The 26,295-nt window shown below is 41.7% G+C and overlaps 1 long non-coding RNA gene across 2 annotated transcripts in view; it reads left to right on the forward strand.

Annotated features, from left to right (window-relative positions):
• Positions 1 to 26,295, forward strand: part of LOC122550068 — a 69,547-nt gene that overhangs the window by 41,308 nt on the left and 1,944 nt on the right. For both annotated transcript variants that reach the window (XR_006311734.1, XR_006311735.1), the window contains exon 4: positions 20,252 to 20,352. This is a non-coding gene — a long non-coding RNA (uncharacterized LOC122550068). The remainder of the gene's footprint in view (positions 1 to 20,251; positions 20,353 to 26,295) is intronic.

The raw sequence follows: 26,295 nt of genomic DNA on the forward strand, positions 1-26,295 counted from the left end.
GTGGAGTCCAGAACTAGAGGGCATAGGTTTAGGGTGAGAGGGGAAAGATATAAAAGAGACCTAAGGGGCAACTTTTTAACGCAGAGGGTGGTACATGTATGGAATGAGCTGCCAAAGGATGTGGTGGAGGCTGGTACAATTGCAACATTTAAGAGGCATTTGGATGGGTATAAAAATAGGAAGGGTTTGGAGGGATGTGGGCCGGGTGCTGGCAGGTGGGACTAGATTGGGTTGGGATATCTGACCAGCATGGACGGGTTGGACTGAAGGGTCTGTTTCCATGCTGTACATCTCTATGACTCTAAGTTATTACTAAAGACATTATAGCAGGACACTCATAACTGTTCAAAGTAACCCAATGTATCAACTGATATTATAGTTTTTTAAAGCATCTTTGTTTACCTGAGACTTCCCAATTTCTTCCCTTTGCTCTGTTTGAAGAATAAGACCATATTTTTTATGATTCATTTCTGAGTCTGCTGATGGATCACTCACAACTATAATGGCTTAAACTTTCTCAGATCTAACATGTTGAAATCTTCTACTCAAACTCTCCAATACTGGAAGATTCACAGACTATAAATCATTTCAGCTGAGGTGACTGGTTCCCTTGAACTGGTCTCAAAAATGTGCTTCTGAGCTCAATTCCTGTTTCTTCTGAACTCAACTTCTAGTTCTTCTGAATTAAATTGAAAATGTTAATGCTTCTGCACTAAAGTCAAAACAAAACTAATGCTCTTACTGTCTTTACTCTGCAATGTGCCCAGTATGACTCTTTTCAGAAACTGGTTGTAATATCTCAGGTTAGAATTTCCATGAGGCTTCCCTCAATTATCCACAGTGTTATAATTAGGTGTAGGAGTGAATAGCTTCCCCCTTTTCAACCTCCTCAGTTGGCCACAACAAAGATTTATGTTCTTTTAAGCACAAGGATGTGCATATACTTTTCTCAATTAAAAATGTAGTTGCCCAATATTAGATTAGATTAGATTAGATTACAGTGTGGAAACAGGCCCTTCGGCCCAACAAGTCCACACCGACCCGCCGAAGCGAAACCCACCCATACCCCTACATTTACCCCTTACCTAACACTACAGGCAATTTAGTATGGCCAATTCACCTGACCCTGCACATCTTTGGATGGTGGGAGGAAACCGGAGCACCCAGAGGAAACCCACGCAGACACGGGGAGAACGTGCAAACTCCACACAGTCAGTCGCCTGAGGCGGGAATTGAACCCGGGTCTCTGGCGCTGTGAGGCAGCAGTGCTAACCACTGTGCCACCGTGCCGCCCAATATCTGCTGTATCTGGAAGAAACCAAGCCCAAGGTTTATTGGGTGAAAGGTAAAGTCATTTTATTATCCCAAGAAAAATAATAAGCATGCATTTCAAGCACATATGCCCAAGGTACAACATTAAAGAAAAGATGGTGTTCACACAAAAGGAAAATGAAATAAGAATACAGTTTAAAGTCCTTAGGGTGTCCTTGGGACATAAGAGTGAACCTGCGCAAGATTATTTCACTCTTGAGCCACTAGCAATCCTGAATATTATAAATATCCTTTTTAAATAATTGGTGTCTAAATGTTTTCTCGAATGCGTGTTGTCATTAGATGCTTTGTCCTTTCAGAAGCACAGAAAAAACTTTGGTTGGTTCTGCAATCAATAAGCACTCTCCCAACTTTGTAAAAGCAGTTTCCTGAAATAGAAGTTGATTTATGTACTTCATTGATGAAGTTAAATGTTTCCAAGTGTGATAATTGTAGGCAATGTCTTCAATCTCTAGTATTTGAAAGTGATATTACTGGATATTTTGGTCTTGGAGGAAGTACAATGTAGGTTTGCAGAATAATACCAGGACCACGGGGGTTAAGTTATGAGGAGCAATTATACAAATTAAGCATGATTTCTCCAGAACTTAGAAGGCTAAGGATGATCTGATTGAAATCTTGAAGATATGAACAGGAAAAGATAGGGTAGATAAAAGTAAACTTTATCACTGGTCAGTAATTCTAGAACTAGAGGGTCAGAGAATTAGGACCAGACTATTCAGGAGAGCAAGAGTGGCAGTCACTTGGAACAGTCTTCCACAAACAACAGTAGTTATTGGATCAGTTGTGAATTGTAAATCTGAAATAGATATTTTTTTGTTAAGCAAAGGTAGTAAAGGATATACACCAAAGGCAGGTCTATGGAGTTGGGCAACATATCAGCCATGATCTCATTGAATGGTAGAACAGGCTCAAGGAGCTGAATGGTCTACATCTGTTCCTATGTTCATATATAGGTGTAAATCAAACAGGAATTTAGGGTGTTCTCGTACCTGACTGGATGGGGTAGTTTCAAAGTCTAACAATATAATGTTAATTTTAGTTTGGATGCTTGTTTATTCCACCTTGATTTCATGAAGACTGGTTAACTTGTGTGGTCAATTTAGTTGTTGTGGCCATTTTAAACGAGAGATTCACCTCCTTAAGACCAGTCAAGTCTATGAAAGTCCCAAGGATTAAAGTCAAATAATGTAATTTGAAAATCATTAGTCCATATTAACACTATCGTGACAGTAATAATTTCATGTGCCTTCCTAAAACTCGGGAGAAACTGTCATGAAAGCTCTTCCTGACATTGAGTTATCAGCTTAGATTTAAGTTCTAGTGTCGGGCCAGAACGACCTTCATAAGCTCTAAAAGGTAGCAGCACTACCAATGGCTCAAAGCATAATGGCAGACGTCTGACATCATGTTTTGGAGACATTCACGGAGCCTCATGTTGACTGATCCTTCACTGAGTTTGAATAGATTGGGAGTAAAGAACTGCTCGTTGTTTACATTGAAACTGCTGCAGACTTTCAGTCCCAAGATGCAGCTCCAGGCCAATGAACCTGCGTTTCTACCAGATTTCCTGGGTCCCATTGGTGTGAAACCTCTGCCTGCTCTTAAAAACTATCAACAGAAGGCAATGTCAGTCTGGAGTGGGGAATATTTGATTAGGAGTTCCCATGTTCAGATGGGCTGAGGGGTTATGCAATACCTTAATCACTGCTGGAGGGAATAGAGCTGCAAGTCCATATCGGATCTTTGAAGGTAAAAGGTCAAATCTATTTCAATATTGCAAGTTATCCTCCATGCAAGATGGTCCATTATTTTTAAACAGCGACACTTACTTGTAGATTTTCCGAGAGTGACGACATCCTCTCCACATTGAACCTGTCCAAACATTCAGGGGCTTGTATTTAAGGCTGAGATACATAGATTATTGACCAGTGGGAGAATCAAGGGGAAGGGGGAAAGGGCAGGAAAGTGGACATAAGGAGTGTCGGATCAGCAATGATCCTATTGAACGGTGGAGCAGGCTTGTGGGGCTGAACAGCCACCCCTGTTCCTAGTTCTTATGGTCTCATATGTTGATACAGCTGCTTACCCTTTCACTTATTATCCATTTCACTTCTCCAGAATTCAGGGATACCTTAAGTGCACTGTAAAACTGGCAAGGTCACTTTGGGGCGTACTATAACAGATAGCAATGGTTTGTGTTGGAGGCTACAGAAACACTTTGAGTGCTTCTCTCTGTATTTCCAGATTAACTGACAGTCAAAGCTTCAAGATATCATCTTATTGATATTATTCAACGTGCTTCATATTTATTGCCAATTTTTCTTTCTGTGTGCAGTATTTTATGTTGTGAAAAGTACATTTCATCTTCTGTAGTCCACCTGACGCATTTCACAAATCACTGCATTTTCTCCTTGGATCAACTCCTGACAATATTTGAGAGTTTATGTTCCTTGTACCACCCATTTTTGCAGTAAGTACAACAATATTTTCCTACATAGTTTCTTGTATAGACACGGGCATGAATAAGAGTAAAACATTTAAAAGACTCCGTAATTCTAGTATTGCAGTCATGTATGTACAAGAAAAATAATTGCCTAACTTTGGAAACTAACATTGCATTAATAGTTCACAAACTACCTGTGAACATTATGCTTCTCTCTCATATCTCTTCATTACCTTTCTCCTTATGTGTTCTACTCCAAGGCTTCTTCATTTCATATTTGTGTCCTTTCCCCGATCTCTTTGCAGTTTGTTCTGTTCAATAGATAATAATTTCTGTGATGTGGAGGAGCTGGTGTTGGACTGGGGTGGACAAAGTTAAAAATTATCACCTGTTCTACCTGTTCATCCTCCTTCCCACCTAGCCGCTTCACCCTCCCCTCTGACCTATCACCTTTACCCCCACGTCCATCCGCCTATTGCGCTCTCAGCTACCTCCACCCAGCCCCACCCCTCTCATTTATGTCTCCACTCCCGAGGCTCCTGCTCCTCAGATGCTGCCTGACCTGCTGTGCTTTTCCAGTACCACACTCTCAACTCTGATCTCCAGTATCTGCAGTCCCTACTTTCTCCTAGTTGATTTTAACCTCACTGTGAATCCTCTTCCAAAGATGCCTACCTTGAAGAAGATCTCCTCCTCTCTCTACAAAGATTTCAGTGAGTCATTCTCTTACTGCAACCCCCAGGTACCCCACTGCCCCATGGTCAAACACTTCAACTCCCCCTCCCACTCCGCCGAGGACATGCAGGTCCTGGGCCTCCTCCATCGCCAAACCCTAACCACCCCACAACTCCACACAATAACACAACACCAGGTTATAGTCCAACAGGTTTATCTGGAAGCACTAACTTTCAGAGTGCTGCTCCTTCATCAGGTAACTGTGGAGCAGGGCCATAAGACTCTGTATTTATAGAATTATATCTAGCATTATGTCTATCATTAGGGTGGCATGGTGGCTCAGTGGTTAGCACTGCTACCTCACAGCACTAGGGTCCAAGGTTCGATTCCAGCCTTGGGTGACTGTCTGTGTGGAGTTTGCACATTCTCCCTGTGTCTGCGTGGGTTTCCTCTGGGTGCTCCAGTTTCCTCCCACAGTCCAAAGATGTGCAGGTCAGGTGAATTGATCATGCTAAATTGCCCATAATATTAGCTGTATTAGTCAGAGGGAGCTGGGTCTGGATGGGTTACTCTTCAGAGGGTCAGTGTGGACTTGTTAGCCTGAAGAGCCTGTTTCCACGCTGTAGGGAATCTAATCTATTATCAGAAATAACCTTTAAAACCACAATCCCACCAAAGAATTAACACAATTTCCCACATGGAACAAGTTACTGAAGCCTTGCAAGTCATTCTGCCATTATTTTGAAGATGTCTTTTAAATTCCAATATAGTATTTTAAAGGTGTCACAATTTAAATGCTGCAGAGTATTTTCATAGGATTTCACAAGTTCATTCCTGCATCCATGCCTGTGCAAAAAAAACATTGTGAAATCAGGGAGTTGTGTGTATATGGGGGGGTGGCATCAGCTGAATTAGTTCTGAGATTCCAGACATGAAAAGGCAGGGTTCCAATCCATGCTGCCACCCATTCCCACTAACCCAGTTATGCAATTTATCTTTCACCATGATTGGACTTTGCAAGTCGGTGCAACTCCATAACAGTGTTCCGCAGCATTCTGCCATTCGCAAAATATTTCTGCTCTGTCCTTAGTTAAAACAATCACTGATTTGCCAAAACTAGAGGAGATGCTGCAAGAAAAACATTCACAGGTGTGCACTGGAGTGAGGTGAATATATGGAGTTTTGACCTGGTCTTTGTCTTTGCTGCTCTACATTATTAGATTAAGGGAAATAACAGACATAGATGCAGTATTAGTTTAGTTCTCCAAATCAAACCTCAAAGGAAAGAAGTTCAAATTCCATCAGAGCAGATGGGGAAATTTGAATCCAGTTAATAATAAATATGAAATTGAAAGCTAACCTTGGTAAAGGTGAACAATTATCATTTCCTGATTAAGGGATTTTGCCTGAAACGTCAACTCTCCCTCGGACCCTGCCTGCCCTGCTGTGCTTTTCCAGCACCACATTCTGAACAATTATGATTCACAACCCATCTGGAGATATACGCTTCTTATATGCTCATATGCCTACATATGACAGCATTGTGGTTGACTCTTAGCTGCTTCTGGAATGGCTGAGTCAACCACCCAGTTCAAAGGCAATTATGGTTGGGTGGCAAGTTCTGGCTTTGTTAGTAATGCTCATTACAGAAACAAAGGAGTCAAGAGTATGAGTAGGAGAACGGCATGGAGATGGTAAGATTAGAGAGGATTGTGTTAATATTCTAGGGCATGTTGGTATTAAAGAAGGAGGTGGTGTTGCGTGCCTTGAAAAACATGAAGATAGACAATTCCCAGGGCCTGATGGGATCTATCCAAGATGGTTAGCGAGGAGATTGCTGGGACCTTGACAGAAATCTTTGGATCCTTTTTAGCCACAGAAGAGGTCTCAGAAGACTGGAAAATAGCCAATGTTGTTCCTTTGTTTAAGAAAGTCAACTGGGATAATCCAGGAAATTATAGACTATTGAGCCTTACATCAGTGATAGGGAAATTATTAGAGAAGATTCTTATGAACAGAATTTACTCACATTTGGAAATGAAAGGACTTATTAGGGATAGTCAGCATGGCTAATATGCAGGAGAGGTCTTGTCTCATAAGTTTGATTGTGCTTTTGAGGAAGTGATGAAGATAGTTGATGAGGATAGGGTGGTGGGTGTTGTCTATGTGGATTTTATTGAAGCATTTGATAAACTCCCTCATGTTAGACAGGCCTAGAAGATTAAGTCACATGGGATCCACGGTGAGTTGGCAAGTTGGTCATAGAAGACAGACAGTAGTTGTGGAGAATTATTTCTCTGACTTTCGCTCCGTGACCAGTGATGTTCCATAAGGATCAGTGCTGGGACCTTTGTTGTTTTTAATATAAATAGCTAATGTGATGAAATATATGTCTGATTAGCAAGTTTGCATATGACATGAACATTGGTGAAGTTGTCGATAGTGAGGAAGGATGTTAAAGGATACAGTAGGATATAGATCAGTTGGAAATTTGGACAGAGAAACGGCAAATGGGGTTTATAAGAGCCCATGGGCTAGGGGCAAGATACTGGCATGGATAGAGGATTGGCTGACTGGCAGAAGACAAAGAGTGGAAATAACAGGGTCTTCCTCAGGATGGCTGCCAGTGACTTGTGGAATTCCTCAGGGGACAGTGGTGATACCACATCTATTCATGTTATACATTAATGATCCAGACGAAGGAACACAGGGCATTGTTGCTGAGTTTGTAGATGACACAAAGAAAGGTGAAGGGTCAGGTGGTGTTGGTCAAGTTGGGAGGCTGCAGAAGAACTTGGACAGGCTAGGAGAGTGGGCAAAAAAGTGGCAGATAGAATACGGTGTAGGACATTGTGACATTACACACTTTGGTAGAAAGAATGGGGCATAGACTATTTTTTAAACGGGGAAAGGCTTCAGAAATCTGAAGCAAATGGGGACTCAGGAGTCCTAGTCCAGGATTCTTTTTAGGTTAACATGCAATTTCAGTTGGTAGTTAAGAAGGAAAATGCAATGTTCGCATTAATTTCAAGAGGGCTAGAATACAAGAGCAGCGATGTACTGCTGAGGCTGCATAAGGCTCTGGTCAGACCGAATTTGAATATTGTGAATAGTTTTGGGCCCTGTATCTAAGAAGGGATGTGCTGGCATTGGAAGGGGTCCAGAAGATGTTTACAAGAATGATTCCAGGGATGAAAGTCTTGTCACATGAGAAGCAGTTAGAAACACTGGGTCTGTACTCAATGCGTTTCAGAAGGGTGAGGGGGAATCTGATTTAAAATCATAGAGCACTGAGACACTGGATAGAATAGATGTCCAGGACTTGAGGGAAGAGCCTCGGAGTGAAGGGACGATCCTTAGAATTGAAATGAGGAGGCATTTCTTCAGCCAGAACGTATTGCCACAGAACATTGTGGGGATCATGTCATAAAGTGTCATCAGATAAGTTCTTGGTTAGTAAGGTTTCAAGGGTTATGGGGAGAATACAGGAAAATGGTCTTGAGAAACATATCAGCCATGAGCAAATGGCAGAGCAGGCCTGATAGACCAAATGCCCTAATTCTGCTCCTATATTGTATGGTCTTACTGTCTAATCAGGAAAAGTGTGAGGTGGTGCATTTTGGAGATCAAATTCCAGAGGAAAGTACATAGTAATTGACATGACCCCTAGGAGCATTAATATGCAGAGGGATCTTGGGGTGGAAGTCCATAGCTCCCTGAAAGTGGATATGGTAGTAAAGAAGACATATGGCATGCTTGCCTTCATCAGTTGGGGCATTAAGTATAAAAGTTGGTGAGTCATGTTGCAGCTGTATAAATTTTAGTTAGGCCATATTTGTTGTATTGTGCATAGTTCTGGTCACTACACTGTATAGGAAGGATATGGTGGTTTTGGAAAGGGCACTAAGGAGATCTGTTGCCTGGATTGGAGTGTATTAGCTATAAGGAGAGGTTGAACAAACTTGGATTGTTTTCACTTGAGCAACAGAGGCTGAGGGCAACTTGATAGAAATTTATAAAATTATGAGAGACAGGTGTAGGGTAGAAGGTTGGAGTCTTTTTCCCAGGATAGAAATGTCAAATCCAAGTGAACGTAGTTTATGGTCAGAGGGAGAAAGTTTGAAGGAGAAGTGTGAGGCAAGTATTTAGCACAGAGAATGATAGGTGCCTGGAACGTGCTGCCAGAGGAAGTGGTAGAAGCAGTTACCAAAGCATTGTTTAAGAGTCATTTAGACAGACACAGGAACAGGCAGGGAAAAGAGGGATACAGACCATATGCAGACAGATGAGAGTAGTTTAGAATGGTATTGTGGTCCGCAGAGACATCATGGGCCAATGATCCCATTCCTGTGCTGTACTGTTCAATATCTATATTCTATGAATAAGACATTTGGCCTTTTACGCTTGCTCAATCATTCAAGAAGATTATGCTAATCTTATTATGGCATCAACTCCAGTTTTCTGTTGGCCCCTATAACCTGACTCCCTTCTCTGAAAAAAAGTTATATCGAACTGAGCCTCAAATATATTCAATGACCACGCTTCTCCAACTTGCTGAAAGATTGTCCCATGTATTAATGACACTCAGAGAGAAATAAGTTCTCCTTATTTCCTACATAAAAAAAGGACCTTTCATTCTTAAAACTGGATCCCACAGCTCTAGTCTTCCCACAATATTCAATTTGCCGTGGCAAATTTTGAGAAGATTTGTAGTTCAGGTTGATGATAAGTTTGTAATGTTAGCTCGGTAAAAACAATGACTGCAGATGCTGGAAACCAGATTCTGGATTAGTGGTGCTGGAAGAGCACAGCAGTTCAGGCAGCATCCGAGGAGCAGTAAAATCGACGTTTTGGGCAAAAGCCCTTCATCAGGAATAAAGGCAGAGAGCCAGAAGGGTGGAGTCCAGGCTCTCTGCCTTTATTCCTGATAAAGGGCTTTTGCCCCAAACGTCGATTTTACTGCTCCTCGGATGCTGCCTGAACTGCTGTGCTCTTCCAGCACCACTAATCCAGAATCTGGTTCCAGCATCTGCAGTCATTGTTTTAACCAATTGTTAAAGTTAACCTGAGTATGTAACTTTTAAAAAAACATTTTGTGATTTACATATGAAAGAAGTGAAACTAACATGGTCACTCTAACAGATGAGAGACTTAACAAACAATCAAGGTATTTTTCAATGTATAATTTCAGTTACATTACATTGTAAACGTTTGCTATAAATTCTGTGTTTTACAATTGTGATTCCACAACTACTTGATGAAGGAGCAGTGCTCCAAAAGCTGGTGGTTCCAATTAAACCTGTTGGACTATAACCTGGTGTTGTGTGATTTTTTTGCTCTTCTTCATAACTCTCCCTCTCCAGATGCTGCCAGAGTTTCTCCAGCATTCCCTATGTTTGTTACTGACCACTACCTGGTTTGGAAGCTCCCTGTTTGAAATCTAACAATATTTCACACTTTTCTTTTGACCATCATAGTAAGTGACAAATGGGAAAGATGAAAGAATGAGAAGGTTTAGAATTTAAAATAACCAAAACTATTCTTCCCATAGAATTGATTTTACATATATTATTAAAGGCTCTACTGAAATGATTTAATCCCCAAGGAAAGTGTAAACATTTTCTTCCTTAATGCTCATCTCATTCTTAAAATAGCAACTTTAGATCCTACCTTTCCCAAATCAACTACTTGACTTGGCATGACAGTTCTGTGGTGCTATCTGCTCAGTAACTGTTAAGTTGCATATAGAACTCAACAGTCCCATTTTCAAAGACTTCAACACTCTCATTAATGTAATATGCATTTTATTTTCTGTGATAAGCCGGAGTGGGGATGGGGGCGGAGAGGTCAGGAAGAAGATTGCAGGTTAGGAAGGTGGTGCTGAGTTCGAGGATTGGGACTGAGACAAGGTGGGGGGAGGGGAAATGAGGAAATTGGAGAAATCTGAATTCATCCCTTGTAGTTGGAGGGTTTCTAGGCGGAAGATGAGGCGCTCTTCCTCCAGCCGTCGTGTTGCTATGGTCTGGTGATGGAGGAGTCCAAGGACCTGCAGAGAGTGGTGGCTGTGTGGAATGCTCTGCCCCAGAGGGCAGTGGAGGCTCAGTCTCTGGATTCATTTAAGAAAGAGTTGGATGGAGCTCTCAAGGATTGTGGAATCAAGGGTTATGGAGATAAGGCAGGAACAGGATACTGATTAAGGATGATCAGCCATGATCATATTGAATGGTGGTGCAGGCTCGAAGGGCAGAATGGTGTACTCCTGCACCTATTGTTTATTGTATCTATTGTAATTCACATTTCCTCATATTCTACTCTAAATGCCAAATTATTATGCATTTATTTAACCTGACTATATCATGTTGCGGACTCTCTACCTTCTCTTGACAACATAGTTTCAAATTTGAACTTTAGTGTTAATCTTACTCTCTGTGCGCCTTCTATGCAGCTGTAACATTGTATTCCTTGCTCTGTACTATTACCCTAATGTACTTTGTACAGAATGATCTGCCTGCACTACACGCAAAACAAAGCTTTCCACTGTACCTCGATACATGTGACAATAAGAAATCAAAAAAATCTTTTATACCAAACAAATACACAGAACTGTGGATGCTGAAAATCAGAAACAGAAACAAAAATTGTTGGAGAAACTCAGTATGTCTGCAGTATCTATGGAGAGAAAACAGAGTTAACGTTTTGGATCCAGTGATGCTTCTTCAGACCGTTCTGAAGAAGCATCACTGTTTTCTCTCTACAGATGCTGCCAGACCAGCTGAGTTTCTCCAGAAATTAAAACTTTTGCTTCTACTTCCTTACCAATATTGATGTCATTAACAAATTTAGCTACTGTACAGTTGGTGCTCAGATCCAAGCCATTGATATACAATGCAAATCTATAGCAATCATAGAAGTATACTCTTCTCACAATGTGATCTTTGTAAAACCAGAAATTTCTCTCAACATCTTCCTCTATTTGCATTCCAGTAACTTGCTTATTTTGAAACATTTCCTCGTTTGGCTGATGTTATGCTTTTTGTTTATGCTGAGCATGTAGGCTACCAACACAATCCCCATGTTTGTGCGTTTTCCTAATCAGTAGACATTATCCATCTCACACCTTAGCTTTTCACAGAAGCAAATGGAAGGCAGTACTGGGAAAAGGAATAATGTTAGGAGAATCTCACTCCACATTGCAATGTTCTTTCATCAGACATGCCAAGCATGGGATGTCTTTGAATCATGTAAAGGTGTCTGAGTTAAACATTCCATGGTCACTGCCTTATCTGAAAAGGAGCCCATTCTAATCCTTCGCTGCCTGTCTGAGAAAAATGACTAGATTGCTGAAAACTGCTATCCTTTCATGTTCCTGAATAAGTGCACAAACAAGGAGCAGGAGTACACTACTCAGCCCTTCAACAATTCTCTGCCATATAATGTGATCATGGCTGGTCTGTTTTTAACATCAAATCCACATTCCTGTCAATCCCGATAACCTTTCGCCCTTTACTTATCATAAAGCTATCCACGGCTACCTTAAAAATATTCAAAGACTCTGTGTCCATTGCCTTTTCAGGAAGGAAGTTCCAAAGACTTTCTGTGAAAAAAAAATGTTACCATCTTTATTTTAAATGGGCGATCTTATTTTTAACTGGTGACCCCTTAGTTATAGATTCTCCCACAAGAGGAAACATCATCACCACTTCCAACCTTTCCAAACTTTCAGAGTCTTGTACATTTCAGTCAACCTTCTCTCAATTTTTTAAACTTCAGCAAGTACAACCCTATCCTGTCCAAGCTTCCTCATTAGAAAAGCCTCCCATTGCAGGTATTAATCTGATAAAGCACCTCTGAACTGCTTCTACCATATTTATGTCTTTCCACAAATAAGGTGACCAACACTCTGCACTGTACCCCTGATGTGGTCTGATCAATGCCGTCTTCTATTGAAGCATATGCTTTGATATTTAATTGGGGCCCTTATTAATTCCTCATCTGTGCTATATTGTGCTTCATTGGCATTTATTCAGTAAGACATTTGTGACATTTAACGTAGTGCTTTTAATAAATATGATTTGGTTTCCTCAGCAAGATGGTTTTTTTAGGCAAACCGAATTAACTTCACAAGTTTTGAGAAGGTTCGTCAAAAGAGGTTGGGGGCAAGATTAAAGTATATGAGATAAAGGGTGATAGATTGGTATGGATCAAGAACTGGTTGACAAACAGGAAACAGAGAATGGGAATAAATGAGTCTTTTACCAACTGGGGTACAGTGTTTGGGCCCCAGCTATTCATAAATACACATAAATGACCTGAATGAGGGAACCCTCAATACAATATTTCCAAGTTTGCTGACAACACACCCTAGGTGGGATTGTGAGTTGTGAGAAAGTTGCAAGGAGTCTTCAAGATGATTTCAACAGGTTGCCTGGGTGGGCAAACACATGGCAGATGAAGTATAGCATGGCTGAATGTGACATTATTCACGATGTGAAAAACAGGAAGGCAGAGTGGTATTTAAATATGATTAATTGGGAATTGTACAAAGGGATCTGGGTGTCCTTGTACACCAGTCAATGAATGTAAACAGGCAGATGCAGCAAGCAATTAGGAAGGCAAATGATACATTGCAAGAGGGTTTAAGTTCAGAAATAGTCATGTCTTACAGGCCTTGCTGAGGCCGCGTCACATTTCTATTCACCCATGAGAAGTGCAAGTTGCTAGCTAGGCCAAAGTTTATTGCCTGACACGAGTTGTTCTTGAGAAGGTGGTGGTGAACTGCCTTCTTGAACTGCTGTAGTTAATGTGCTAAAGGTGAACCTACAATGCCTTTCAGGATGAACTTTCAGGATGTTGATCCAATGACATTGAAGGAACAGCAATACATTCCTAGGTCTGGATGGTGAGTGGTGGTGGTATTTGCATGTATCTGCCGCCCTTGTCCTTCGAGTGGGAAGTGATCATGGATTTGGAAGGTGCTGTTTAAGGAGCTTTTGTAAATGGAGTATTACGTGTAATTTTAGTCCCCTTACCTATGAAAAGACATGCCAACCATGGGCAGTGCAGCAGAGGCTGATACTGGGAATGGCAGGATTGTCCTAAGAGGAGAGAATGGTTTGAGTGGGCCAGTATTCATTAGATCGACATTTTTAGATTTACATGTAGATTTTAGATTTTATTATCACATGTACTCAAGTACAGGAGTACAGTGAAAAGTGTATAATGTTGCCATGCCAGGCGCCAGCTTAGGTATGAAAATACCTAGGTATAAGAGACTTTAAGTACAATGTAGTAAGAGAAACAGAGTTAAAAAGTTAAGCATTACTTCACAGAATAAGTAGGAAAATAAAGAAATAGGTAATAGTTAACATTAAAGTCTTTCTTAGTTTAAATTAAGAAAGCAAGGAATAAATTAACATTTCAACAGTCCCTTATCTGTTGTCTGGAGGCCTCAGCTGACTGTCCTTGATGACGCTGCTGCAGATACCAGGGGAGCTTCCTCACAGCTTGCTCTTCCTGCATTTAGCAGGATAAGAGGAGGTCTGATTGAAACAGGTCTGGACTCATTCAATGCAAGCTGGATGTTTTCCCAGATTGGGGAGCCACTGAAAGCTGGAACGTAGCATTAGGGCAGAGGATCAGCCATGATGAGATTAAATGATGGAACAGGCTCAAAGCTGAATGGCTGAGTTATGCTTCTAGTTTCTATGTTTTTATGACAACTGCCACATATAAGAGATATCCCTTTCCTCATCTAATGATTGCATGATAAACACAAGCCTTTTAATTACATCGATGTACGACACCTATACATTGATTTGAATGAATGAAAGATTTTATTGTCACATATATCTTGAAGGTACGTTGTTGCCACAATCCGGTGTCATTTTGAGCTACACAAAGAATGAAAAGAAATTACTTCAATAAAGTTTATCTTCTGTTCAAATTGGATCTCAAGTGGCTCCGGGGCTTCTGCAAGTTCTCTGCCAAGTGTTCTGGCCCTCAACAATGATGCTAATGTCCCAGGAGATCCTGGCTCTGCTGCCTTCCAACACCACTAGAAGTCCAGGCTCTGGGCCTACCGTCACCAGGAGTCTGCTCTCTGGGAACTGCCACTGCCAAGAGTCTAGGCTCTGGGTCTATCACTGTGACCAAGAGTCCAGGTATTGCCACTTCCACCAGGAATCCTGATCCATGCCACCAATGTTGCAGCCATCCCTTCACTGACACCACTCTGGCCTCGAAAAAGAAGAAAGGAAAGAAAAAGAAGATGAAAATCACATAGGGAAAAGATTGCTGTGGATGGGCTCCGACAAGCCTGAACCTACCTGCTGTGCCAGTGCAACTGCCTTCAGGAAAAAAAACTTCCAAAATACTTTTTCAATGATGTTAGGAAAACCTGTTCCACAAATGTTGATGTGACAAACTCTTTGTGGGCACTTCACCATTTTAAACATTCTTTTAAAATGTTGATAAGCCTTCAGATTTATTTGCTGCCAACAAAAAATATGAATGTTATGTGAACTAATTTCTAGGTTGTTCACCAATATTTTATTGCATTTACACAGAAGGATTTGTTTCCTACCAGCAGCATAAACACATTGTTCCTTTCTTTTATAAAACTCTTTCCATGTTAACTACAAATAAATGTATTAATACTGCAATTACACCAGAACAGTCTAAGGTTAAAAAACAGCAAAGGATAAAAAGCGAAACATTTCTAAAGTGCATGCAGAAGAATTGCTTTCTAAACTATGGGGAAGGAAGCATGCCGGATATTGTTCTGGGAATTTAGTAGGGCAAATGTAGCTTATTTAATTAGAATAACAATTTCGTGATAGCAATCATAATGTAATTTGGGCTAAAATTGTTCAAGGGAAGGGACAAGGTGAAAATACCCAACTGAAAGAAAACCAACTTCAGTAATTTGAGAGGAATCTGGCAATAGTGAAGTGGAAACATCGGCTGGTCAGGACAACAGTAAATAAGCAATGGAAGTTGTTCAGGTCAGAGGCCCATCAGGTAAAGTCACAACACTGTGGTAAAAGAGGAACAATGGGGAATCCTAAGCTAGAACTCTCTGTATAAAGAAGGAAATGAAAATTAAAATAAAGCTACAATAGTAGTTAATGATAAATGTCAAGTATAGAAGTTAGTCAGAAGCAATGCAAGGGTACATAAATTTCAGCAGCAGATTGAAAAAGGTCACAAGAAAGGCGTAATGAGCCAAATAGTTCATTTATTTATTACAACATTCTACAACCGAGATTTAAAGTGGAGACATGGCCCTGAAAGACATATCTTAATTTGAAATGGCTCAGGCAATTCGTTTTCTGAGTTGGTGGCTTCTGTCCCTCTTTTCCACCTCAAAGGGCTGTTAGAAAACTACACAGGTAGCTCTTCAGCCTCAGTAGTGATGGTCCTGGCTGGGACTGCAGTTTTTCCAACCCAGGAGCATTGCTAGAGGTTCAGAGACAAGTTGAATTGGGTAGGTCCACCAGGCCCAGTCAGGCAGGCCTCAGTGGTGGGGCTACCTAGAGGCTGGATTGGAGTGGCCGTTAATTAGGAGTGGGCTTTACCTCTGAAGAGGGCCCTCCATGGGCTCCCATGTCTTGAACTAGGAGACAGAACATATGACATGGCACAGTAAACAGAAAGGTGCCCCTAAAGTGGCCACTAAATGGGTAATTAATTGGGTGGGGGATAGAGATAGTTACCCCTACCCTCCTATCTGATGTTATGCCCTTGTCTCTTGCCTTCTCATTTCTGGCACTGGTGGGGAAGTGGGGCAGGTGAACACAGGTAGGGGTTTGCACCAGGGGGCTGAAAAATGTGTTGCTGGAAAAGCGCAGCAGGTCAGGCAGCATCAAAGGAGCAGGAGAATTGACATTTCAGGCATAAGCCCTTCTTTAGGAATCCTGAAACGTCGATTCTCCTGCTCCTTTGATGCTGCCTGACCTGCTGCACTTTTCCAGCAACACATTTTTCAGCTCTGATCTCCAGCATCTGCAGTCCTCACTTTCTCCTTGCACTAGGGGACTCCAGGTTATGGTCCTGATTCAGGTATACAGAGGTAGGAGAAACCCCCACTCCACAAACCCAGCTTTCAAAAATGGCCTCCCACAGTTCTGATTTTGCGTCTGGAATGGTGGGCTGCTGGTCTGGATTTTGAGAGAGGCCAGGCAAGTCACGAATCGCATTGGACGATGTCAGTTCCCAAAAGCCTGTCTCGGGACTCCAGCACAGTGGTTAGAGTCGACAAAGGTGAAAACATGAAATACTCATCCACTCACCAAGTCACACTATGGCAAATCCACCCATCCCCATATCTCCTAGTAGCCCCTGTGCCACACTGTACACATTTACCCACAGCCAATGGTCTTTCATACCCTCTGTCCCATCATATTTCCATCTACTGAACTCCATAGTCTGTAATCCCTGTGTCAACCTATTAATCCCAATGACTCTTTATAACCCTTTTGCCAAATCATGCCAACCTATTCCCCCTTACCCATCCACCAGTCACACTATGGCAAATCCACCCATCCCCATATCTCCTAGTAGCCCCTGTGCCACACTGTACACATTTACCCACAGCCAATGGTCTTTCATACCCTCTGTCCCATCATATTTCCATCTACTGAACTCCATAGTCTATAATCCCTGTGTCAACCTATTAATCCCAATGACTCTTTATAACCCTTTTGCCAAATCATGCCAAGCTATTCCCCCTTACCCATCACCTTGTGGCCTTTCCTCTCCATGCCAATTCACCTGGCATCTGACATGTAAAAATCTCAGAAGGTATGTATAAATCTCAGAAAATAGTATTTATTGATACCGGAATAAAACACATTCATGATAACCAAAAATTTCAACACACTTAAATTCCTTCAACTAATTCCTTGTGAAAACAAACATTCCACTAGTATTTAATTCCCTAAATGGTTAATTCCTTGTGTAAAAAATGTTTTCAGAAATATAGTCTGATTGTACTATTGCTGAATCATAATCCAGGGACCATAGGCATGCCTTTGATTCCCACCACAGGATTGTTCAATTTAAATTTTTAAAAAACTGCAATTAAAAGTCTAATGATAGTCATGAAATAATTGTTGATTGTTATAAAAGCCCACCTGGTTCAATAATGTCCTTTCTGGAAGGAAGTCTGCCCTTGAGCTGGTCTGACCTACATGTGACTCCAGACCCACAGCGCAGTGGTTGACTCTTAACTACCCTCTGAAACAGCCCAGCAAGCCACTCAGTCATGTTTAACCACTAAAACATCTTGAAGGAGTTAAACTGGACGGACTACCTGACAGTGACCTAGGTGTCGGAAATAACAATGGCAAACTCAACCCTATTGACCCCGTGATGTCCTCCTTCACAATAGTTGTGGCTAGAGCAAAACTTGGGAAAGCTGTCTCACAGACTAGTCAAGCTACAGCCTCACATTGTCATATTCCCAGAACTGTAACTTACAGGCAATGCCAAGAGTCCAAATGGAAAGGACTGTGGGTTCCTAAGAATGTGGATTGCTGCTTCTCTCACCTCAAGTTTTCTACCAAGTCTTGAGCTGGATAGCCTGTTTGACCTTTCACCCATCAATCGTTGATTTCCTCCTCTGGCTTCAATACTCTGACCCTTAAGTGGTAAATTATTGATTATTTCAGGGTTTCAATTGGCTGTTGGGTAACCTAATGAAATTACAGTAGGGTTAGGGATAAGCTGGTAAGCCCCAGAAAAATGCCTGTGGCATCTCACCACATTTCACACCCCTGTCTGGCTGCCAACGTGCACCGAGGGTGAGTATCATTTGCACATTGGTTCAGAAACTCATCTGAACACACTTAAACAACTCTTCCCTCTTTCAGCCTTCACAGTGACCAGTTCATCAGCAATGAAGCACATTGGGAATCCGTGAGAACAAAGAATAATAAATACCTGCAACTATTTACCTTCCTTGAGCTAATAATAGTGCTGACCTTAACAGGTGACCCCATGGAAAATGAACTCTGATATCCAGAAATTTCACAAGGTCATTGAGACAGAACGTGCACCAGCCAATTTTCTGTCAAATTTACTCTTAACATACTTAATATCCAGTCAAGTGGCCTTCCAAAACTGCAACCACTACTGCCTAGAAGGAAAGAAAATTAATGTTTATGACTATCCAATGTCTCAAAGTACTTTAAGGCCAATAAAATACTTTGTGGTGTATTCACCGCTGTCATGTAGGGAACATGACAGTCAATGTCCATACAGCAAACCCCCACAAGCAGAAATCTGACAGAGGGACAAGGACAGCAGATGGATGTGAGCACAACCACATCCAGAATCCCCACTGAGCCCCATGTCATCCTGATTTGGAATTATCATCGCTCCTTCATTGCCACCAAGTCAACTGTTCAAGAAGATGCCTCACCACTACCTGCGCTTGAGCAATTTTCAATGCGGCACCGTGGCCTGTTTTCACACTGTGGGGAATCTAATCTAATCTAAACATCGGTTCTGCCAGTGCCACATGCATCCCATTGTTATGGACCAAACCAAACCTTCTCAAAGTATATTCAGAGGATAGTCTAAACCCTAACCTTTCTCATTTTAAAGGTAAGTGTAAGATGTTGCATTCCAGATGCAAGTTGATTGGTCGAACTATTTGATATTAAGCAAAACACACTTTATTCACACACAATAGTGAAAATACAACAAAAGAAAGAAGCAACTGGAATAATTTTACTCCATCGAAAAACTTAAATAAACTATTATTCTGTTAACTATTAATCAGCAACTGTTCCAGTATAGTAACATCCCATGACACGTCCTTGACAAAAGCAAGTTCAAAAAAATAGATTATCTCACAGGCAATTCTCTCGTCCAGGAGGAAAACATGATGAGAAAAATGAGACAGAGAGAGAGAGAGAGAGAGAGTAGCAGGGAGAGATGTACTGTAGTTTCCAAACCCAGCTTCAAGACCCCAGCAACAACTGTTCCTGAAAAACTAAAACTAAAAATCTTGGTTCTATGGGAGCTTGACCCCACCCATTCAGGCGACTTCTATTGTACCAACCTCAGAAAAAACAAACACCCAAAGGCCTCACAAACCATTTACTTTATTGGCTTTGAAGTAGACCGATTGGCACCTCTAATCTCAACCTTTCTTCATAAAAAAGGACAAAAAACATTTCTTAGAGCCATAGTATCCTCGTACCATGAATGAACAATGTAAAATAATGATTTTGCTAGCAGTCACTAATTCCTACATATTTGATTCTGACTTCCAAGCAGCTTCATCTTAATAATTCTGATTAATTTGGTGTCAAATGTGACTGTATGCTGCCACCAGGGTATGCAAAGTTTGGCATGGGGTCCTCAAAACCCACGTTAGACTTCACATTGATGTATTCTGTTTTTGGTAAGTATGCTGAGTACTTAAAGTCATTAATTACCATTTTGGGGAGAGGGTATGGCAGAATCAGATATGAGCAATCAAATTCAGATCCATAGTACTCCCTAGTTTTAACTTTTTATCTTTAAGAAGTATGGAATATATACTTATTCCATGGGGACCACTTGTCTCGTTTTAAGGTAAAATCCAACTCTGCTAATGTTTCACCATAATCTCCAATATTTGAGGTTTGTTATGACTCAATATTCAGTTTTTCACATGAGTTTATGGGAACTGGGAATCAGCAGGTAGATCACAGGAAAGGCTAGATTATGATGGAGAATTGTGTTCAAATTAAAATGTTTATAAGATTATTATGTTGATGGCGTATGTCTCTTTTTTTTAATTCACAGAAAGTGGTAATTGCATTTAATGCCAATCCCGAATTGTGAAGAAAGTAGCTAAGAGCCAATTGCATTGCTGTGGGTCTGGAGACATATGTAGGCCAGACCAGGTAAGGATGGCAGTTTTCTCTACTGAAGGTCATTAGTGAAACAGATGGGTTTTTCTGATAATGAACAACAGTTTCATGGTTATCATTAGACTCTTAATTACAGATTTTTATTGAATTTAAGTTCTACTATCTGTTGTTGCATGAGTTCAACTTAGGTCCTCACCACCCATGCCTCTGGATTAAGAGCATGGTGATAATACCACTAGACTGTAGTCTGCCCAAATTAAATGGACATTCAAGGCTGGCATCGTGGCTCTGTGGTTAGCCCCGCTGCCTCACAACACCAGGACCTGGGTTCAATTCCATCCTCGGGCAACCGTCTGTGTGGAGTTTACACTTTCTCCCCGTGTCTGTGCGCGTTTCCTCCTGGTGCTCTGGTTTCTTCCCACAGTCCAAAGATGTGCGGTTCAGGTGGATTGGTCATGCTAAATTGCCCACAGGATCAACCATGGGAAATGTAGGGTAGCGGGTGGGTCTGACTGGATGCTTTTTGGAAGATGGGTGTGGACTTGGTGGGCCGAAAGGCCTGCCCCTCACTGTAGAGATTCTGCAATACAATGAAAGGGGCCATGTAACCTGCCCTGACATCTGTCTGACAGGAAGCCTGGGTGCCTTGAATGCTGGGAATTAAACAGCCCTGACTGTATTACTGAGAAGGAGATGTAAGGTCCTTGGATTTGGAGAGAACAGAAGTAGCCTGTGTGCTAACAGTGGCTCAACCGCAAGCCTTTCATGTCCCAAATAATTGTTGAGAATGTTGGGTTGCAAACAGAGATGATTTAACCTGTCGACCTACTTCTGAGATAAAAGAGAGTTGAGGTCTGAAGCATAGTTAACTAACATTTCAATCTGGATATAAAGCACTTGTAATTCACATTGTCATTTTATAGGTTTTGGGTTAGAAAGGGGACTGAGGAGGCCAATGTCAGATCAGGTCACAGGCTTTGCTGAAACAAACATAGTGTCATAGAGATGTACACCACAGGAACAGGCCCTTCGGTCCAACTCATCCATGCCGACCAGATACCCTAACCTAATATAGTCCCATTTGCCAGCATTCGTCCAATATCCCCCTCATATCCCCCTTCCTATTCATATCCCCATCCAGATGCCTTTTAAACGTTGTAATTATACGAGCCTCCACCACTTCGTCTGGCAGCTCATTCCATATACATACCACCCTCTGCATGAAAAAGTTATCACTTAGGTCCCTTTTATATCTTCCCCCTCTCGCCTTAAACCTATGCCCTCTAGTTTTGGACTCCCCCACCTCAGGGAAAAGACTTTGTCTATTTATCCTATCCATGCCCCTCATAATTTTATAAACCTCTGTAAGGTCACCCCTCAGCCTCTGACTCTCCCGGGAAAACAGCCCCAGCCTGTTCAGCCACTGTCGAGAGTTCAAGCTGTCCAACCCTGGCAACATCCTTGTAAATCTTTTCTGAACCTTTCAAGTTTCACAACATCCTTCCTATAGCAGGGAGACCAGAACTGCACACAGTACACCAAAAGTGGCCTAACTAATGTCCAGTACAGCCGCAATATGACCTCCCAACTCCAGTACTCAATGTACCGACCAATAAAAGCAAGCACACCAAACGCCTTCTTCACTATCCTATCTACCTGTGACTCCACTTTCAAGGAACTCTGAACCTGCACTCCAAGTTCTTGTTGATCAGCAACCCTCCCCAGGACCTTACCATTAAGTGTAAAAGTTCTGCCCTGATTTATCTTTCCAAAATGCAGCATCTCATATTTATCTAAATTAAACACCATATGCATCTCTTCAACCCATTGGCCCATCTGATCAAGATCCCATTCTACTCTAGGGTAACCTTCTTCACTGTCCATGAGACCTCCAATTTTGGTGTCATCTGCAAACTTACTAACTATACCTCTTTTGTTCACATCCAAATCATTTATATAAATGACGAAAAGAAGTGGACCCAGCACCAATCCTTATGGCACTCCACTTGTCAAAGGCCTCCAGTCTGAAAAGCAACCCTCCACCACCACCCTCTGTCTTCTACCTTTGAGCCAGTTCTGTATCCAAATAACTAGTTCTCCTTCTGTTCCATGTGATCTAACCTTGCTAGCCAATCCACCATGAGGACCCTTGGTGAGAGTATTACTGAAATCCATATAGATCGTGTCTACCACTCTGCCTTCAATACTCCTCTTCATTATTTCGTCAAAAAATTCAATCAAGTTCCTGAGACATGATTTCCCACGCACAAAGCCATCCTGACTATCCCTAATCAGTCCTTGCCTTTCCAAATACATGTACATCCTGTCCATCAGGATTTCCTCCAACAACTTGCCCACCACCAAACATCAGGCTCACTGGTCTATAGTTCCCTGGTTTGTCCTTACCACCCTTCTTAAACAGTGGCACCACATTAGCCAACCTCCAGTCTTCTGGCTCCTCACCTGTGACTATCGATGATACAAATATCTCAGCAAAGGGCCCAGCAATCACTTCCCTAGCTTCCCACAGAGTTCTTAGGTACACCTGATCAGGTCCTGGGGACATGTCCACTTTTATGTGTTTCAGGACATCCAGCGCCTCCACCTCTGTAACATGGACATTTTCAAGATGTCACCATCTATGTTCCCACATTCTACATACCTTCCACGTCCTTCTCAACAGTAAACACTGATGCAAAATGCTTGTTTAGTATCTCCCCCATCCTGCGGTTCCACACATAGGCTGCCTTGCTGATCTTTCCCTAGTTACCTTTTGTCTTTAATGTATTTATAAAAACCCTTTGGATTCTCCTTAAGCCTATTTGCCAAAGCTATCTCATATCCCCTTTTGCTCTCCTGATTTCCCTCTTAAGTATACTCCTACTGCTGCTAAGGATTCACTCAATCTCTGCTATCTGTACCTGACATATGCTTCTTTCTTATTTTTAACCAAAACCTCAGTTTCTCTTATCATCCAACATTCCCTGTAACTACCAGCCTTGCCCTTCACCCTACCAGGAATATACTGTCTCTGGACTTGTATTATCTCATTTTCTAAGGCTTCCCATTTTCCAGCGTTCCTTTACCTGCAAACATCTGTCCCCAGTCAACTTTTGAAAGTTCTTGTCCAATACCGTCAAACATTAGGCTTCCTCCAATTTAGAACTTTAACTTTTCGATCTGGTCTGTCCGTTTCCATCACTATTTTAAAACTAATAAGTCTTATGGTTGTTGGCCCCAAAGTGCTCCCCCACTGACACCTCTGTCACCTGCCCTGCCTTATTTCCCAACAGTAGGTCAAATTTTGCACCTTCTCTAGTTGGTACATCCACATATTGAATCAGAAAATGTTTTAATACACATTTAACAAATTCCTCTCCATCCAAGCCATTTACACTATGGCAGTCCCAGCCTTTGTATGGAAAGTTACCATAACCACCCTATTATTCTTACAGATAACTGAAATCTCCTTACAAATTTGTTTCTCACTTTCCCTCTGACTATTGGGGTGTCTATAGTACAATCGCAACAAGATGATCATCACTTTCTTATTCCTCAGTTCCACCTAAATAACTTCTCTGATGTCTTCCCAGGAATATCCTCCCTAAGTTCAGCTATAATGTTATTCCTAATCAAAACACCACATCCCCATCTCTCCTGCCCACCCCCACCCCCCCTTTCTGTCCTTCCTATAACATTTATACCCTGGAATATGAAATTGCCAGTCCTATCCATCCCTGAGCAATATTTCTCTAATTGCTATGATATCCCAGTCCTACGTTCCTAACCATGCCCTGAGTTCATCTGCCTTACCTCGGCCTCTTGCATTGAAATAAATGCAGTTTAATTTATCAGTCCTACCTTGTTCTCTGCTTTGTTCCTGCCTGCCCTGACTGTTTGACTCACTCTTTTTCCCAACTGTTACAGTCTCAGACTGATTGGTCTCCTCATTATCTCTCTGGGTCCCACCATATTCCACTCCCACCATCCCCCACCACCTATTACTAGATTACAACCTCCTGAGCAGCTCTAATAAATGTCCCTGCCAGTATATTAATCCCTTTCTAATTCAAAGGCAATCCATCCTTCTTAAAGCAGAAGAGATTCCAATGATCCAATAACGGGAATCTTTCTCCTCTCAGATCTTCAGCCATGCATGCATCTGCTCTATCCTCCTATTCCTACCCTCACTAGCTCATGGTACCAGGAGTAATCCAGATATTACTAACCCTCGAGGACCTACTTTTTAAATTCCTGCCTAGCTTCCTATATTCTATCCTCAGAATCTCATCCTTGACCCTGGCACCAGGGAGGGAACGCACCATTCTGATTTTTCGCTGTTAGCCGCAGAAACATCTATCTGTGCCTCGGACTAGAGAGTCCCCTATCACAATCGATCGCTTGGAACCCGACATACCCCTCATTTCATTACAGCCATTCTCAATATCAGAAACTTGGCTGTTCGTGCTACATTCCCCTGAGAGTCCATCACCCTCTACATTTTCCAAAACAGTATATTTGCTTGAGATGGCGATAGCCACAGAAGATTCCTGCACTACCTTTCTACCCCTCCTACCTTTCCTGGAGTTAACCCATCTATCTGAACTTATCTGTGGGTTTTTATCTCCCTTTCGATAACTGTCATCCATCACACCCCCTCATTGTTGTAAATTCCTCATTGCCTCCAACTGCTGCTCCCACAGATCCATGCGATCCAATAGGATTCGCAACCAAGCACATTTCCTGCAGACATAATCATCAGTAAAATGGAAATTCACCCTAAACTCCCCCATCTGACAGGAGGAACACATCACTCTATAAAGGCCATCTTTGCACTTTAACAATTTACAGGAAATAGCACAATCTGGTCTGAAAACACTGCTCCAGGCTAACTTAATACTTAATGTTTTATATTTTTGAAGTCTAATCTGTCATGGACCAGGCTAGACACCCTCAAAACATTTCAAGAAAGTAGCCCACACCCTAATCTTGCTAGTTGTTTTAAGCAGGTGCAACACATATATTCAATGAGGGATGCAGTTGGTGAAACCATGCAGTTCTAAACAAAACCGAATTTATTGACCAGATTAGTGAATGAAACACAAACAAAAGGGAACAGAACAGCGAATAACGTAACCTAACTGAAAACCCAACAGACTACCCCAACTTAATGATGCTGTTCTGAATACTTACAACCATCCTCATAAACACCATTTGGCACAAAAGGTAAAATCAAACACAGACTCTTACAGGAGAGATGTCAGAGACAGAGGAGGATCAGCATGGACCTGCCTCTTTGGGCCCAGCAGCTTTTACTGGTCTGGATGTAGGTTTGCTCACTGAGCTGGAAGGTTCCTTTTCAGACGTTTCATCACCATACGGTGACGAAACCTATATCCAGAACCTCAACCAGAGCTACAAATCTTCTCAAAACTCATTAGCTTTTACTACTGCCTGACTGTTTTCAGTGAATAGCCAGACCAAACCAGAGAAAAGCTGAACTGGGAGAATTGGCCACTCCCCTTTCATTGCATAATTTTTTTTCAAAATCTTGAAATCCTTTCGCCTGAGGCAGTATCTGTTAGCTAAACCCAAACTGGCCCTAAAACCCATCGAAGTCCTGACTTTTCAGAAACTGTGTCTTATATGATCTCCTCTAAAAAACCAAGGTCAACACAACCTTGTTAAAGGAGCAGCATCATCACAAATCAAGAGACAGTTCTCAATATAAAGAACCTACTTTACTCACTATTGTACATTTACAAACAAAAACAGTAAAATTACTCTTAAAAACTAACCAGGTGGCTGCTCCCCAGCTGTGAGTTTTGCCACATAGGTTTCTCCAGGGTCAGCTATACATTTTCGAGGAGAAAGTGAGGACTGCAGATGCTGGAGATCAGAGCTGAAAATGTGTTGCTTGAAAAGCGCAGCAGGTCAGGCAGCATCCAAGGAGCAGGAGAATCGACGTTTCGGGCA

Source organism: Chiloscyllium plagiosum, chromosome 5 (assembly GCF_004010195.1).
Source record: "Chiloscyllium plagiosum isolate BGI_BamShark_2017 chromosome 5, ASM401019v2, whole genome shotgun sequence".
Lineage (NCBI taxonomy): Eukaryota > Metazoa > Chordata > Chondrichthyes > Orectolobiformes > Hemiscylliidae > Chiloscyllium > Chiloscyllium plagiosum.